The 17,459-nt window shown below is 33.9% G+C and overlaps 1 protein-coding gene across 2 annotated transcripts in view; it reads right to left on the bottom strand.

The window, feature by feature from the left end:
- LOC129220025 (solute carrier family 41 member 1-like) overlaps nucleotides 1–17,459 on the bottom strand; it is a 117,662-nt gene that overhangs the window by 52,443 nt on the left and 47,760 nt on the right. Inside the window, exon 1 of one of the 2 annotated variants that reach the window (XM_054854353.1) lies at nucleotides 8,852–8,979. The exons of the other annotated variant lie outside the window; for it this stretch is intronic. The gene's annotated coding sequence lies outside the window, so the exon portion shown is untranslated. Of the gene's footprint in view, nucleotides 1–8,851; nucleotides 8,980–17,459 lie in introns of those variants that run through there. 2 annotated transcript variants of the gene reach the window in all.

Genomic DNA, 17,459 nt, shown 5'->3' with positions numbered 1-17,459 from the left:
ATTTTGATCATAAATTACCTTCTGAAGGTATTTTCATGACCAAAAATAACTTCTGAGGGGGATTTTTTGATCAAAAATACCTTCTGAAGGGGTTTGTTGATCAAAACATCCCTTTCATATGCATAAACTACTGTTTCTGAATTCGCATATATTAAAACCAATACCTTTGGGTTTGGGGGGTCCCCCCCCCCCTTCGCTGCGCCACTGTCTGGGGGAAAAGTCGAGTAAGAGCTTCGTTTATTGAAAAATCCTGTGATTATTTTAAAACGTCCTAAAATCTATTCCAACTCTTGAGTTCATTGGAGCAATCCAGCAGAGTTTCAAATAAGTGTGCATTATACTGAAGTTTATGAACTCAAATGCTTTTGAAGAACTATTATTTGCAATAACACTTGCAAAAGGGTTCTTCTCCTTTTATGGATGGATTTCTTTGCAACTTTTCGTCTGTTAGTGTGGATTTGATTTATCTCAGCCCCATCTTTAGCACCATCTAACGTCAGGGATTTGTATCATGTTTACCTAAGAGACTAGAAAACCGCTTGTCAAGGTATGACGGATGAAAACTGTTTCTACATTAGAACGAAGCAGTTTCCTGTTTGGTGATATTTTGATAGTTGAAATTTTAACCCTAACTTTAGTGGATCAACCCTAAATTCCAGTAGATAGCGTTCATTGTTGACCACTTTTTCGTTTCTTCATTCTCCTAAACAGGGTGGCGACAGGAACAGTGAAAAAAAGTTCCCTGACTTTTCCCTGATTAAGTTCACCAAACTTCCCTGATTTACGTTACCAATGATAATGGTTTTCTTTCTTTGCTCTACTTGAAATCCATTGTATGTTTGTATAAAATGCCAGTATTTTAAATGTTTTAAGTTGTGTTAAGTTGTGGAACTAAAGATATATTTTTAAAAAATGCTCCTTTTTTAATAAAATAGTTAAAAAAAACATATCAAGTCAATTTTTTTAGAAAAAAACCCCTACAAAACAGTATATTAAATTGTTCTACATGCGAAGATAATAGAAAATTTAAAAAAAAAACTTTACTTCCAGAAACCACTTAGTATAAGAATTTTAAGAAACTATTAAAATCACTCTTAAAAACATGTGTATTTACGATAGCACTAAAAAGTAATTTAAATTATTTTGAACTAAATTTTCAAACAGTATAATAATTGTTGCAGGAATAACAAGTAATAGTGAAAGAATAGAAGTAATGTAGTTATTCTTATATAACTAATTGACATATTTATGCAAAACAGATGAAACCATTTGACATCCATTCCTAGAGAGCTTTTCTCTAATCAAGAACATAGGTTTTAATGAATGAATACAGCATTTTAACAATAAAAACATAAAGATATTTACTTAAGTACACAAGTTAACTCTATTTCAAATGATTTCAGTATGTAACGAAAAAAATCTTAGATTGCTTTTGTAACAAACAACTTTGAAATGCAAGGAAAAAAAATAAAAAAAAAAGCAATTAGTTAATATCAAAATACATAAAAGGAGAATACAACTTGGTTATAAAATTAAAGAATTACTTAAGTCTGTAGAAAAGAAAACCTTTATAATCTGCGGTGACAACAAATAGTATAACGGCAAAAAACAAAGTTTTTTTTTATTGAAAGTTCAATTTTAGCAATTAAATTAAAAACATAAAGAAGTAATAACTTTTAAGCATTTATAGTATTAATTCAAAAACCAAAGATTTCTTCTAGAAATCGTGATTACAGTACTTAATTACTTCGAGACAATGGAATAAAGTCAAAGGAGCTAAGGCATTAATGAAAGCTTCCTCCTTGCCTGTATGGTTGTTTATTTACGTAGCATTGAAAGCGTAAAAGGAAATTTCAAGCTAGGTAAAATAAACCAAACAGACACAGAAAATATCTTTGGAAGTTCATCCTGTGATTAATAAGTAAGATTCAATACTTTGACCTTGAGGAAAAAAGATGCACAAATATGCGGCAGTGTATAATCGTACCTCATTAATTTTACTTTTTTTTTTTTTTTTTTTTGAACAGATAATTGGCGGAAAATGCGTAGGGAATTAGAGTACTTAATTTTGTAGAGCAAAAAAAAAAAAATTCTTCATAAAATCAATTTTCCCTGATTTTTGTTATTTTTTCAAAATTCCCTGATATTTCCCTGATTAATAAAGTTCCCTGACTTTTCCCTGATCTCCCTGATTTCCCTGATCTGTCGCCACCCTGTAAAATGACAGTCTTACCAGAAAAATAGTTTAGGTACCGGATTCAGTTCAGCCTTGTCAAAATAAAGCATTTCCCAGCATGTCAAATATTAATAGAAAATATCATCAAATTATCATGCCCTGGAGCGAGTTTCATTGTTGGTTGCGTCAGCGTTACTCCATCAGTGAATTCGCTATTATATATATGAGGGTTTTAAAAATAATCCTCCGTGGGGAGGAGCCTGATTTATAATTGTTGGCATACGTCATTGTATGAGTTTACTTCAAATCGATTGAAAACAAAGGAAGCTAGTGTTTCTGTAATCAAGGGTTGGCGAAACATTATTTTTTCTTTTCTCGTGAAGTTTCGTTGTTTCTTAACAATGAGAAATAAAATATAATCGAAAACTCACTCCAAACTCTCCGTTAATGAGCGCATTGTGGAAGTTTCATTTGCCCATTGCCTGAGAACGTGACGTTTTTGGTTCTTCCGCCAAGTCGCCAAGTGCCAACAGTACTGACTGAGATGCACTCTAACATCAGAATGTCGCACTGTGAGGCGAAAACGCCAAAAAGCGCTGTTTTTGGCGTTTAAAAGTGTTTTGAAACTTCTCTCGCTTGTTTACTTTATTTAGGCATGTTATAATGGATTTTTCTCGATTCGTTTCGGCTCAGGGTCCAAAGTTCGCAGGTTTACGCAGCTAATTCCTTTTCAGGGTCTTTATACAGACCATTGATGACTAATTAATATTAATTTCTAAGAGGACATAAGAGGACATTTTTTTGTAGAGCACTTTGAAAAAAATGACTTTGATTTCCCCAGTTTTCAGGGCTGATCAAAAATAATTATCTGTTTGAATATTCGATTCTTCTTTTTTTTTTTGCTCTTTTACTATCGTTGGACACCCTCCCCCCCCCCCAAGAGAAATTAAATATACCAGCTATTAATAAGAAAATATATATATATATATAGATTGCTTAAAAGCAATTTGTTTAAATTCCCTTCATTCATGTTTCTTCACCGTCTAAAGGCTATCTTTAGCTTTGTAGTGGACGAAGGGCTCTAAAATTCCAGTCCTGATTGCCTAAGATACCGTCCTGTGCAAATATATTAATCCGCAATTTGTTGAATATAGAAAATAAAAATACCCTTTTAAGCGGTTTTGGCAGTTTTCGACACACTATGAGTAGGCCTTAGAATAATAATAACTATCGGAAATTCTTGATTGTTAAGAAAAGTAATACATATGCACACAAATGAATAAAAAACAAAACTTACAGAAAATCTGAACTAAACGTCAATAAAGTTTCTAGTAAGAGATGATCGTTTATAGACAGCACCCTAAAGACGAAGATTTCCTCACAAGGAATTTTGTTTAAATGTGAGGATTTTTTTTTTTTTTTAATATCCTATCCACCACTGCCCTAATCTGTATCATAAAGCGGGAATAAAAATAAACACAAGTTTTTATTTTCTTTCCTTTCCTTTTCTACTCGATTGTTTTTGAACATTAGGACAAAGTACCCTTTTAAAAGCAGACGGAAATGGTGTTCTGAGGAGAAATTTCCAGAACTAAGTAAATCATTATCGCTTTTGCCAAAAAGAAAAACAACATTTACGGTATTTGCATTCCATTGCATCATAAAGTGTAAACAGGAGGCTCCAAAAGCAGGAGAGCTTTTTTTATGATGCAAACAACTCATAAAATGAATATAATGACCTGCATTATGAATTCAACAAAATTGGATACTGCAGCATACAAATTTGAATCGACAAATGGAATTTATCGAACTATATTATACTAGCAAACATACCCAGTGTTGCATGGGTCAGTAATAATATTGAGAAACAATTTAAACTTTTCTTTATTTATTTTTAGCTGTGCCCCGCAATTTCACCCGCGTTAATAAGACAACAATTTATTAAAAACTTATTTTAAGTACATCACGCTATGTATATAATATATATATAGTAAAAACCGAGACCCCTTCCCGCTTATAAAACCTATAAAACGTCTACAAATCTAAGTCCGAGTCGACCCCACACAATGATCGGGTCCCTAGTTTCCGACTAGGCTGACAGAGACTCTTGACGGCCCTGGGTTCATCAGCCAATGAAATTGTGGATACGGAATAACGTAAAAAACTCGGGATGACTTTCCACCGATACTTGAAATTTCAAGTGATGACCGAAGCGGATCAAATGCTATAGTTTACAATGGATTAAAATATTGCTGGAGTATCACTGTTATACAAATTTGTGATACAATATTTTCGTGATTATTCACCGAAACCGTTTAAAGTTTAAAGTAAGAACCCATTGGCAGGGAATGTTGATACTTAAGATTTTGGTACAATAGTTAAATTTTGAGTACGATTAAAAGGAACAATGAGATGGAATGCACAAATCCTCATATATACAATAGCCAATGATCGAGTAACGCTCCTGACGACATCAACAATGAAACTCGAACCACGGCACGGCATAATAATTTGATAATATGTTTTGGCAATGTTTAACATACAGGGAAATGCTTTACTTTGACAGGGCTGAACTGGATCCGGTCACTAAACTGTTTTACTGGTAAGGCTGCCATTTTAGGAGAATGAAGAAACGTAAAAGTGGTCAACAATTAGCGCTATCTTTTGGAATTTAGGGTTAATTCTTAGAGTAGGAATTAGTAAATGAAGGGAGCAAGTGCAATCATTGGCTTAGCAAAAGTTTCGACAAAGATCTCAAGTCACGTGACTAAACAACGACGAATGGTTGACAAGTTTTGTGTGAAACTAGCGAGAGAAACCTGATTTCTTCCAATGCTTCTCTTTAAAATCTATCACATGACTTGGTGTCTTTGTTTCACGAATGATAGTATTCACTTCCTCCATTTCATCTCTTCTCGATGGGTTAATCCACTGGAGTTAGGGTTAAAATTTCAACTATCAAAATATCACCAGACAATTGCTTCGTTCAAAAGTAGAAGCAATTTTCACTCATCATATCTTGACGGGCGATTTTCTAGCATATTTATTAATACAAACAAGCATTGAAAAAGAGCAAATTTCACCCATTGAAGGCTTAAGGTAAAAAACTGTAATAAGAATGCAATTTATCTTAAGCGACAAAAGAAAAAGAAAAAACTTATGCGAAAACCTACGCTTGATTACATTCACCGAGATCTTTAACCTCATAGAATGATGTCTTCGCTAATCATCGAATGTTCCTAAATCTGCTTAACGAAACTTGAGAAAATAAAAGACTGTTTATATTTATTGGACAAGACTTTAGTTGTCTGAGTTCATTCACATGTGTTCAATCTGATTATCGGTTTGTAACTGCACAACGAAGCTGGGATCATGAGAAAAGCTGTAATGATGGATGAAGTCAGTGGCTTACGTTTTCTTTTCTTTTACAGTTAAGCGGGTATCGGCGTTTGCATAATAATTGGAGTACGTGAAAAGTGTATTGATATCGCATTATCACGTATCGTATCGTCCAAACGTTATTTTTAATATCTTATCAAATTTAAGGACGATAAAACATTTTGTCACATTTTAATCAAAGTTTGCAACATCGGGCGTATGAAAAAACCGAACTCAAACTATTGGGAGGGCGGAAACCCTCAATTTGCAGAATGAAACTCCATATTTTGCCGAATGATGAAAATTTGCCGAATGAAACTCAAAAGTTTGCCTAACTAAACTCCAAATTTCGCAGTGATAATTTTACTGAATGGAACTCAAAAGTTTGTTCAATGTAAATCCAAATTTCTTAGAATGATGATAATTATTACGGATAGAACACCAAATTTAGCAGAAGGATGATAATTTTGCCGAATCGTAAGACAAAATTTGCCGAATAAGTAAGATTTTTTGGGGGTCACGGTGACCTACTGTGATCTCCCATCGGGTGGTCCTTTCGTTAATCTATTTTTTTATTTATTTTTCACTTTTTATTATTACCGTATTACCCCCCATTATCCGGCCTGCCGCAAAATTTAGGGGTTGCCAGATTTTCAATAACACGTGCCTGGCCCTTTCCGGCATGCCGGAAAAATCGAGGTTGGGGGAAAAAAAATGCTGCAAAAAATATATGTTCAGCTTAAATATGAATATAAGTTCTATGCATATCATATTAGTATTTACAAACAGTTTAATTTTGTAAAGATATTTACTAACAATGTCATTTGTTATATTAACAAGAAAAATATTAAAATATTGTTTATTGACGAATAATTTTATAAAAATCCAGTTAAAACTAAATAAGCAATCATTTAAGTAGTAAGTTATCACCTCTAAACCAGTGCTAAATAATTTACCATAGCTATATTTAATAAATAAAAATTAAACTTACCTCGCTAAGATGAACCTAAAATAATTTATTTTAAAAAATTACGAACAAATCGCAGTAACAATGATTGCTTCTGAATTGATTACTTTATTGGCATATAATTAAATTCGTTAATAATGTCCTACCATAAATAACAAGCACAATATTTATGCAATACACAGTTTTTTTGAAAAAAGGTTATTTTCGGGATTCATTTATTTTTTTTCCTTACAGTGGTTTGCTTTCTGATCGGAACTAAATGGGGAAATTTACTTTTGTTTTGTTGCAAAATAAATCTCGAATTTTCCGGCGTGCTGGTCAACCTCGCTTTTTTCCGGCATGCCGGCTCATGCGGGGTAATACGGTATTATTATTATTATTATTATTTTCTCTCTGATAAAAAGAAACCATATGGATGTTATTTTCATAGAATTAAATCTCGGATAGACCAGGATATTAAAATTGGCGATTAAGATTAGTAAATATTACTGGCTGATCCATGCGAAGCATTCGCGCTTAGCAGCGGGAATTTAGAAATCTGGTGTTTTTACGCATAGTGTTTCGAAAAACAGACAAAGTGTGAATCGTTTGTTTATTATTAAAATCTCTAAAATGATACCTTACTTATGAATATTGATGAGGTATAGTAAGGAAGTTATGGTGTTCCCACAAAAAACACTATTGAGAAACAAAATGAATGATTCAATATAATGTCCCTAATTTTACAATAATCATGATTATCGGCGCTCATGAAGGGGGGGGGCAAGTGGAGGCTTTAGCCCCCCCCCCCCCCCAAGAAATTACAATTTCTTTGCTTTTAGTACTTTTTTCTTTGTAAAATGTAAAAACATTTTTTCTCTGGCTATTTATGAATAAATTACTAAAAAATGTCAAATTTTTATATCTCTAATCTAATGAAATTGGTTTCCATCTGGAAAATATCCTACTAAACCATGGGGAAAACATTTGAGCCCCCCCCCCCTTAAAATTTTGCATATGGGTGCCCATGATCATGATAATTGTTCTGGTAATGAACTAAATTTTCACGAAAGCTTCCTGTGATTGGTTCGAATTTCTACGTTTTCTTGACACAGGTCCGTAAGTGCTAACTGAGTTCTACAATAGAGTTCTACAATAGAACTACTATTGCGACCCTCAAAATGACTTACTCTTTAGTCTTAAGGTATAATTTTCCACTCTTGGAGCTCGTTCTCACTGACCAAAAAGCCAGATTGCTTTTAACTCGCGATAAGAAATATCTTTTAAAAGGATTAAAATAAGCAGATGATTGCAGGTAGAATTTCGTACCTACTCCTTACCAATTGCAAAACAGGATAGTTCAGACAAGTTATTTCTCAACTACAGGGTTTAATGTAAACAATGCTCCCACTCTATATCTTACTGTTATTCTAAGGCTTAGATGTATTACTGTTGCTCTAAGATGAAGATAAATTTAAAATTTTAAAAATGGGGGAAAACGTCAATAAAATAATTTACAAGTCACTTACTTCACACACTTTTTTGAAAAAATTTACAATTCGAAAATTTTTCACTAATATTCAAGTGAATAGCATAAAAATTTATATTTTACAATATCAAAAAATAATTGTACTTTTTTTTTTTTTGAACAACGAATGATATTAAAGAGAAACCAAACTTCAATATTTTTCAAGTTATGTATGCAAAAATAAAATTTTATGATGTAAATACATTTTTTAATTACGTTTAAAGAAGCCAAAGTGGGAAAATATCTTGTTAAAATACATATGTAATCAGTGGTGCTCTAATAGGGTATACTCCATATACGCCGTATACTCTCAAACATTTTTTAGACATATAGCGTATACCCTAAAGTTTCAAAAATTTTCATATTATGACTTATTATGTATATGATTGCATATACAAATTTTGCGGAATGGATTACTGGGAGTATACCCTCAGAAAAATTGACGGGAACATCACTGTATGTAATGTATATGTATATATTTTATTTGTGAATATTCTAGAAAATTTTGAATAATATTTCTAGTTGTGACCGATTAACCTTTAAGGACATTGAGAAGTATTTGCCATTTTTTTCGCATTTATGTAATTTTATTAAAGAAAACTAATTTTCGATTTTCAAAATTGTAAAGACTCATAAAAGGTACAAATAATGTTATATTTGGTTCACAATTTTTAAAAGGTAGAAGTACCAAAAACGAAAAAGGAAAAAACTAGCCTGCAGGAGCAAACACATATACATAAACGCAATTATCCTAAAAGAATTTGAACAATGTTTCACAGTTAAAAATTCAATCAATCTTCGAAAATATCAAAAAAATATTTACCATTTTGTAGAAGTGACGAACATTATTAGAGAAAAATGAGTCCCAGTCTTAAAAAAAAGTGTCGAATAGTGTATGCCAATGAAAGCGTAAAATAACTGGAAAGATTATGTGGGACAGGTCTGAGGAGAAATCTCAAGATTGTTCTGTGGTGTATGAGGAAAAAGAATTTTTCTCGCGCTGTCAGCCAGCCGGCAATAAAATAGCTGATCCCACATAAAGAGCTCTGCTCGAAACAATCGTTTTCACACTCAGGAGGATCACTTCGTGACGAAGATTGACTTTTTGTTGGTCAACGTTCTCGCCTTATGTCTATTTATACTCAAAGAATTATTCCGAAATTCCACATAACTTTAATATTCTAAGAGAGATTTTTTTCAAGTTTGTTTTACTTGAAGCAACGTTATTTAAATTAACTAGGCTCGGAAAAATGACGAACCAAACAAGGAAATGAATTTTACCTTTATTTTCTGGTTTTCTTTTGTTTGTAAATGTATATTAAATAAGCACTTATTTTCTTCAGAGTTAAAAGTCTGGCTGCGATAAGTGGACTTCCGATTCGCTGAGGCTTAAACGATTTCATTTGTTGTAGCAGGAATCGGAAAGCTGTGTGTGGTAACGATTATTAGCATTAGGCGCAATCGTAAGAATTTCTACTCTTTCAACTAAAACATAATTGAGCTCGGCCAAGTTCAAGCATCAAGTTATACGAGAAACACTATAAGCATTATTAACTTTCCCCAATTTATACATTCATAACTCATGTCACATTGTTAATTCCTTTTAAAAGAAAAAAAGGGGCGGCGGACCGCAAGGGGGCATTTAGGGCCATATTAGGGGCAAGGGGGGGTCAAGCCCCCCCCCCCTTGAAATTAGAACTTCTTTGCTTTTTGCACTTTTTTTTTGCAAAAGTGCAAAAACATATCTCCAGCAATTAATGAATAAGTTATTAAAAATGTCAAATTTTAATAACTCTAATCTGTACTGAAATCGGTTTCTATGCGGAAAATATCCTGCTAAACCATGGGGAAAATATCTGAGCGCCCCCCCCCCTTCAAATTTTGCATATGGGCGCCCTTGCGGGGAAGTAGCCATACACCGCCGGAAAAAAGCACAAGTGATGGAGAGAAAAAAAATAAATAAGATGAAACTTGCTATCCGGATTGATTATGTCAGCACGTTGTGCGGATTAAAAAAAAAAAATCCTAGACATTGGAAATAGTTGTTATTTTTCTTTTTTAGTTAAAAAAAAACTCTTAATGTTACATGAAAAGCATCAGCACCAAAATCTGTTAAAAATTAAACGAAGAGGAAATGAGAGAAACAGCTGAATTAGTTGTTCTGTCTCAATTGCCTTTCATTATTGGGAGTAGTCTACATTACAGGTTTGCTCTTCAAAAATAAATATCCTTTTTCTGTTTCAGAGAAGTTAAAGTTTTTGCAGTGAAGAACTGAAGTCAGGTGATTTCAGGTGCACAAACTTAGAAAAATGCTTGAAAGGAGGGGAGCAGACCAGACGTCACCGGGGGGTCTTGGAGCGGAATTCCAGGAGGTAAAGAGAGGTTCGGGGATTTTCCCCTTGAACATTTTTTGATTTTTATAGCTTAAAAGTGCCATTTTACACATTTTTTCGTGCGTATAATTTGCACAAACCAGTAATATGGGACATGGAGCTTTCTAGGTGAAAGAGATACATGGAGCCTAATGTTGTAATGTAAACAACGAACTTGCATTGTACAAAAACCTCAACCTAACTAAAATAAAATCAGTGACTGAGCGACGAATGCTAACCGATAAGAAAACTTCTGATGTGAATATGACTAAGTTAATATAACTGAGATAAAGAATCTTAAAGAACCTAATGAAAATTTTGTAATGACTAAGCAAAAAAACTTAAAGGCTGAAAATGAAAATCTGAAAAATTAAAGAAAATATTCTAATGACGGAGAGAAAACTTCCGCAGACTGAGGAAAAATTCTAACGACTAAAGGAAACATCCGACTGCCTGACGTAAATTTTAATGATTAAGGGAAGGATTTCGCTGGCTAAGGAAAATTCTATTGTCTAAAGTAGAAATTTTAATAACTAAGAAAAATATTCTCCAGAATTAAGATAAAAGTTGCATTGACTTTTTTCTTTCTAGGAAAAAAAAAAGAACTCCCCAAAATAGTGACTTGCAATAAAATTTAAGGGAAGCAAAATGTCCAAGGTTAGGCTTGCCAGACGTCTCGGTTTTCAGCCAAACTTCCGGTGTCCCCGCCGGTTTACGCACATCCTGGTAAAAGATAAATCCGATAACAGATGACCAAAAACGTTTTAAAATGATTAACTGTGAAGAACTGCTCAGACTAATTACTTTGCCATTTGAAACATTGATTTGTAACATTAATATCAGATTAACTTGGGAGGATTTTTACAAGATTAAAGACTTTCTAAAAAAAGTCCTCGCGAATGAAAAGTACATGTATATATTGTTCAATTTTTATTCCTCATTTAAAATGGTTTTCTTACTAAAGTAACTAATAAATATTAGTACATGTAAAAAATAAAATGTTGAAATTTATCTGCTTGTGTCATTCATGACCCCTGGTTTAGACTCCTAATTAGTAAAGATTTATTTATGGCATTGAGAACGAACTACCTTCTAAAACACTCTAAAAACCAGGGGAGGGAGCGGGGCATTACGGTGTCCCGGCTGAACATTTCAGAAACTTAGCAAGCCTATCTGAGATTGAACTATTAGGAAAGGACAAAGTATAAGTTCGTATTTTAAGTTCTCTCATGCAAAACAATAGATATTCTTTAAGGTGAAAGTAACGATTTTCTGTTAAGGGGAGTCAGTACCCTAAATACTTTCAAAAATTCGATTTTTTGATTTTTATACATTTTGAAACTCAATTTCAATACCTTTTTAACGATACAAACATCTTGAACGTGCTCATATTAGAAGTAAGTTAAAATAAGCTTTAAAAAATGTAAAACCTATTTTGATGAGGTATGATTTTCCCCTTTGAATTGCAATATCTCGAAATGGTATTTTTTAAACTAAATGTTCCTTTTTCTCAGAAACTAAATTGTGTTAGGCTTTGAAATTCTTACCACCTATTCCATACATCTAACTGCATATACTGAAGTAAACTTTTTCTCATATTCGAAAATTATTTTTTTATAGAGCTGATTTTGTGTGGCAAAATTGTATTTTTTGAAACAAATACAGTGATTTACACATTAGAATTTTTTAGAGAAAAAACAAGCTTTCTTTCTGTAAAATTTTACTTCAGTATAGAGAACAGAGTCTACTTGAGGTACAGAAAAAAATTCATACTTGTATCTTTAATAGATTTTCAGAAAAAGGTACATGAACCTGTGCAATTTAACATTGACGGTATACAGGGTACTGACTATCCTTAATGAACATCAATCTCCCAACGTTTCAGCAAATAAAAGAAGCAGATAATGCTGAATGCTATGTCTAAAGCATTACAATTGGTACACGAGTTATAAAACTGCTCCGCTAAATCCAAAGATACTCACCTTCTGTGTGGAAAATTTAAATCATGCACAAATAATGAATCATCACGAAAATAGTTCTTCGATTCAGAAATATCACATTTTTCGGTATCAAAGAACTTGCGATGCAGGCGACATTTAACTCACACATGTCGAACTCCAAATTCCTGCCACACATCTTGCTGCAATTTATTTTGATTCACAGGTTTGAAACATAAGATTGAGATGAAAAAATATGGTGCAGTTAGTCTTCGAGAAAGCGGTAAAGAATTGAAGCTTGCTTAAAGAGGAGGTGTTATGGATGCTGTTAGGGATGATAAAGAGGATGGAGCTTGACTAATGATTGATTGTTAAGTCGTGGGAGCTGCGGAGAACTATACTCATTATTATATACTCTCATCCTGGCGCGTGCGACACTATTGGCGATTTAGCTCTTTTTTTGGCTCAAAAATAAAAAAGAAAAAAAAAAGCATATATTCGAATTTCAAAGAATTTTGATTAAAAAATAAATGCTAGCACAAAATAACATTTTAACTCGTAAAAATAAAAACGAAGTGAACTATTACAAAATTAAAGAGGGAGTTTTTGAGCACAGAGATAAATTTTTGATGCCTCTACAAGAGCATTTCACAAGGATGCGTAGTCGGAGTAGGACTAATTTGAGTAAAAGTCGGAGTCAAAAGTCGATGGCTTTAATTTCCAAGAGTTGGAGTTGGTCATTTTATACATCATTTGTGACGTCATAAAGACCACGCCTTGTTTGAAAAATTGGATATTTTAAAAAATTTAAAAAACAACTGTTGAGAAAATAAAAGTATTTTCTGGATCCATGCTTTTTTTTAGCTCATTCTATCAACTTTAGTAACTAATAGTAGTACTTTTTGACTCAAGGAAACAACCTCATTAGGTTTTTCCCAACTATAAATGTTAAAAATCAAAATAGTACATTTTATTCATTTTTATACTATTAGATGAACCAAGGTGTTGCATCTCAAGTCTACGCAAAGTGCTGGTGGCGCCCTAAAGTTAACTAAAAGCTCGCACATCTGGTTATGGGCAGTTTTGCCAGAAGAGCCAGTACAGGTTAGTTTGCGCACATAAACTCCTTGTACAGCATATTTTTGTAACCGAATAAAAATATTTTAAAGAATTTTATGTATATATTTTTTTGACCATACAGTCCACTTTCATCATACCTAAAGAACCGTACCACAAGGTACATAAACAAACAACTGTACAAAGTAAAAGTTGTATTTTGAATTCAAGAGAATGAAATATAAAACTACATAAGAGAAAATTACAGAAATACTTTACAAAAATACGTTATAGTGTTAACTCTCCTCTTATTTGTACAGGATGCACATCTAAATTGATGTCCGGATTAAGCGAAGTCTGGTTTAATAGGGTCTGGATTAATGAACGTTTACTGAAACAAAATATGGGTAGATGTATATAAACGAGCTGATGTGTGCATTACATGACTTCCTTTTACTCCAATTTAATGTCATTTCCACATTTTGGCAATTTTAATGTGATTCAATTGTTTACTCCCTAAATATCACCAACAATGGCCAAATTAAAACCAAATTTTTAAAAAAAAAATGCCAGATTTGTAGCCAAGTTGGTGACAAAACTTGGTGGCAAAAAGACTGGCGATATATCGCCAAATGTTCGACAAAATATAACACCACTTGAGTTTACATCGAAATTAACAATGATTTCCCCCCAAAAAGGGGCAAAAGACCCCCTTAGGAACATTCGAATGCAATAAAAAGAGAAGGTGCACAACTAGACCCCACAAGGAGTCTACATACCAAATTTCAACTTTCTAGGACATACCATTTTTGAGTAATACGAGATACATACGCACATACACACGGAGGTCACGAGAAAATCCGTCGTAATTAACTCGGGGATCGTCAAAATGGATATTTCGGGTGTCTGTACGTTCCTAGGCATATATCCACGTATTGTCGGGTCAGAAAAAACTCAACATTCATTCGGGGGTGAGAAAAATGGAAATTAAGGCCGATTTTTGAGTGAAAATTTTTTCGCGAATACAATACTTCCTTTTTTGTAAAAGGAAGTAAAAATAGGTATTAAAATGTAGTGAATCAGTCAATCAATTAAAATTTGAGCAACGACTTCCAGTTCGAAGGAAAGAAAAGAAAATTCTTTTCTGGTGCAGAGAAAAAGCCAAGTCACCCATCCTTCGACGCATTGACATTGTTCTCGAAGATCAGCGACATTCAAAATGGAGAGGCACACACACCCGCGTCCTACTGAACTATTTTTGTCATGTTTACGACTTAAGTCGCTCTCTTCAAGTGTCGGAAGTGTGGACGGATTATTTGTCAACGAAGATCGTTTTGCCGAGGATCTTTAAAGACAACGTTGCGTAAACAGAACGCGTCACGTAATTTAGCAAATCGTTTGTGGCAGAAGGAATAATGAGTAATTCCTCAACGGGAGTGGTCCAACCAGACTACGAATAATATGTTCTCATGTCAAGAAATACAAACAAATAGGACAGTCAAAATTCGCTTCTATGAATGGCAGATTAACGCAGATGAAAATGTTTATATCAACCATTCTCAAGCTGCGGCCAGTTGTGCCCCAATGCGAAGTAACAAAAAATCACTGTGACCTCACAAAATTTTCTTATTTAGATTTAGCAAATATTAGCTGTCGATACAGCAAATTTGGAAACGATAATGCAATTTTGTAGTTGTCAAAATTTTTCCAGTACGTATATATAAGCGTGTGGAACTGTTCTTATTTTATCATCCGTTAATTTTCGAAATTTCATTCGGCAAATTTAGAATTTCCACCCTCCTAAAAATCTAGGTTCTGTGGCTCAGTATCAGTGATGACAAGTAAAGTTTCTCGAAGTGGTATAAAGTTATTGGAAGGCACAATACATATTTTTGTAATTTTATGTTTCTTTCAATAGATCAATAGAATTTCTTTTACGTAAAGTCTGAATACTTGTGTTTTCGTATCTCTAAAGCTTCTTAGCCGATTCAAATAACATTTAGGGCTAAACCGTAATTGGCTGAATTCCATCAAAGACTAAATTTTCCTTTTTAGAAACTTTTCTTTTCAAGACCTATGTAACTTTACATTCTATCAGCCTTCGGCTAAAAACACCTTCAGTGACCTTAGAGATTCTGAGAAAGGCGTACGGTGATTCCACAATTGCGAGGTGTACTAATGGTGGATTTCTAAAAATTTTTTAAAACAGCATGCAAATGGCATTATATAATGCTTTAACATTTATTTGCTGAAAAAAGAAAAAAAAAACACCGATACAATTTATATTAGTGTTCTTAGCAGAAAGAAAAGGCACTATTGTCATTATAACTATAGTTTTGATAAGGTTAATAGGTTGAAAATAAGTAATTCAATTGTAAAAATAAGAAACTAAAGTAGATACTTAACAAGAAAAGCTATCCAGGAATATTTTTCAGCAGAAAATTTCAAGTGGAACAATAAGTTTAAATTTCACACGCTTTCGGGGGGGGGGGGAGGGGTCGGAAGCGAGGGATGCTTAAAATACCATTGTATTTTAGCTCTGAAGGCTTTTCACAGTGTACAATTCAGGAAGTTATCAGGAAAGGGGCAAATTGGAAGTAGATGCTAACAAATTGCTGCCCAACTACACGCATTGCGCTAAAATGGTGCCGGCGTTTTGAAGACGGACAAGAATCGTTCTCTGAAGATGAAAGCTCTGGTCGACTTGTGACGTTACGGACTAAGTAAAATGTTAACTTAGTATCTCAAAGGCAGAAATCTTCACGAACATTACTGCCAAAACCTTGGGAATATCGCTTATGCCCCCCCCCCTTAAGGAAAACTACTTGCAGCATATTTTAATGAAGAATCTAAATTACGCAACAAATGTCGGATCACATTAACTCTCGTAAAAAACGAGGATTAATGAGACGGTGCACTTGATGCATAAGCAGGATTCTTGTCCGTCTTTAAAACATCGATATCATTCGTACACCTTTAATCTCGCGAACGTGGAATAACCGTACACCTTTCTCTACATCTCTGAAGTGTCTGAAAGTGTTCACTAACGCTGACACAATTTAATGTTACAGGGTTGGACGAGGCGGGTGCAATTTGAATTTTATGACCCCCCCCCCCCCCACCTCCCATAACCTTACCCTCTACAATATATACAACTGAAATTCCGAGTGAGTTCCTGCACAAGCCTACAGTTTCTGACTTGACTGACAAAAAAAAAACACTAGTTTATTAAAATGGAATTCACTGAAAAAGCTTTAACACTTCTTTGTGTTTTTAATAATTTTTTACTAGACTAAAAGGAAACGAGCTGATCACATGACTTCTTTTTACTCCAATTTAATGTCATTTTCTCATTATTGGCAGTTTCAATGTGACTCAATAGTTTACTCTCTAAATATCACCAAAAGTGGCCAAATTGAAACCAGATTTAAAAATAAAGATATTATATATATATATATATATATATATGTGTGTGTGTGTGTGTGTGTGTGTGTGTGTGTGTGTGTGTGTGTCTGTCTGTCTGTCTAATTTGAATTCTGACACTTTGAATTCGAATTATGTTTTTCGCAATCACGAGTTGCGACAGGACCCTACTCATTGGAAGCTATTGTTTCTAGAAACGGCTCATGTCCTCCCAAGCCTGCCCCTCCTCCTGGGCGGTTAAGTATGTGTCAAGGGCGCCCATATGCAAAATTGTAAAGGGGGTTCAGATATTTTCCCCATGGGTTAGGAGGGTATTTTCTCCATGGAAATCGATTTCAGAGCAGATTAGAGTCATTAAAGTATTTCATTTTTAATAATTTATTCATTAATGGCTGGAGAATAAATGTTTTTACCATTTTTTCAAAGAAAAATGTACCAAAAGCAAGGAAGTTCTAATTTCAAAAGGGGGACTCGAGCCCCCCCCCTTGCCCCCCCCCCCCATATGAACGCCCTTGGTGCGTGTATGTGTGTAAGGACTTGCTTGTGTGTAGACGTGTGTGTATGCAGGATATGGACGCCACCGCCTAGGAGGAGGGGATTCCGGTGGACAGTGCTGCTAATGGAGGCTAGGACCAGAGGAGCA

Source organism: Uloborus diversus, chromosome 4 (genome assembly GCF_026930045.1).
Source record: "Uloborus diversus isolate 005 chromosome 4, Udiv.v.3.1, whole genome shotgun sequence".
In the NCBI taxonomy this organism is placed as follows: Eukaryota; Metazoa; Arthropoda; class Arachnida; order Araneae; family Uloboridae; genus Uloborus; species Uloborus diversus.
This window is presented reverse-complemented; position numbering and strand designations above follow the sequence as displayed.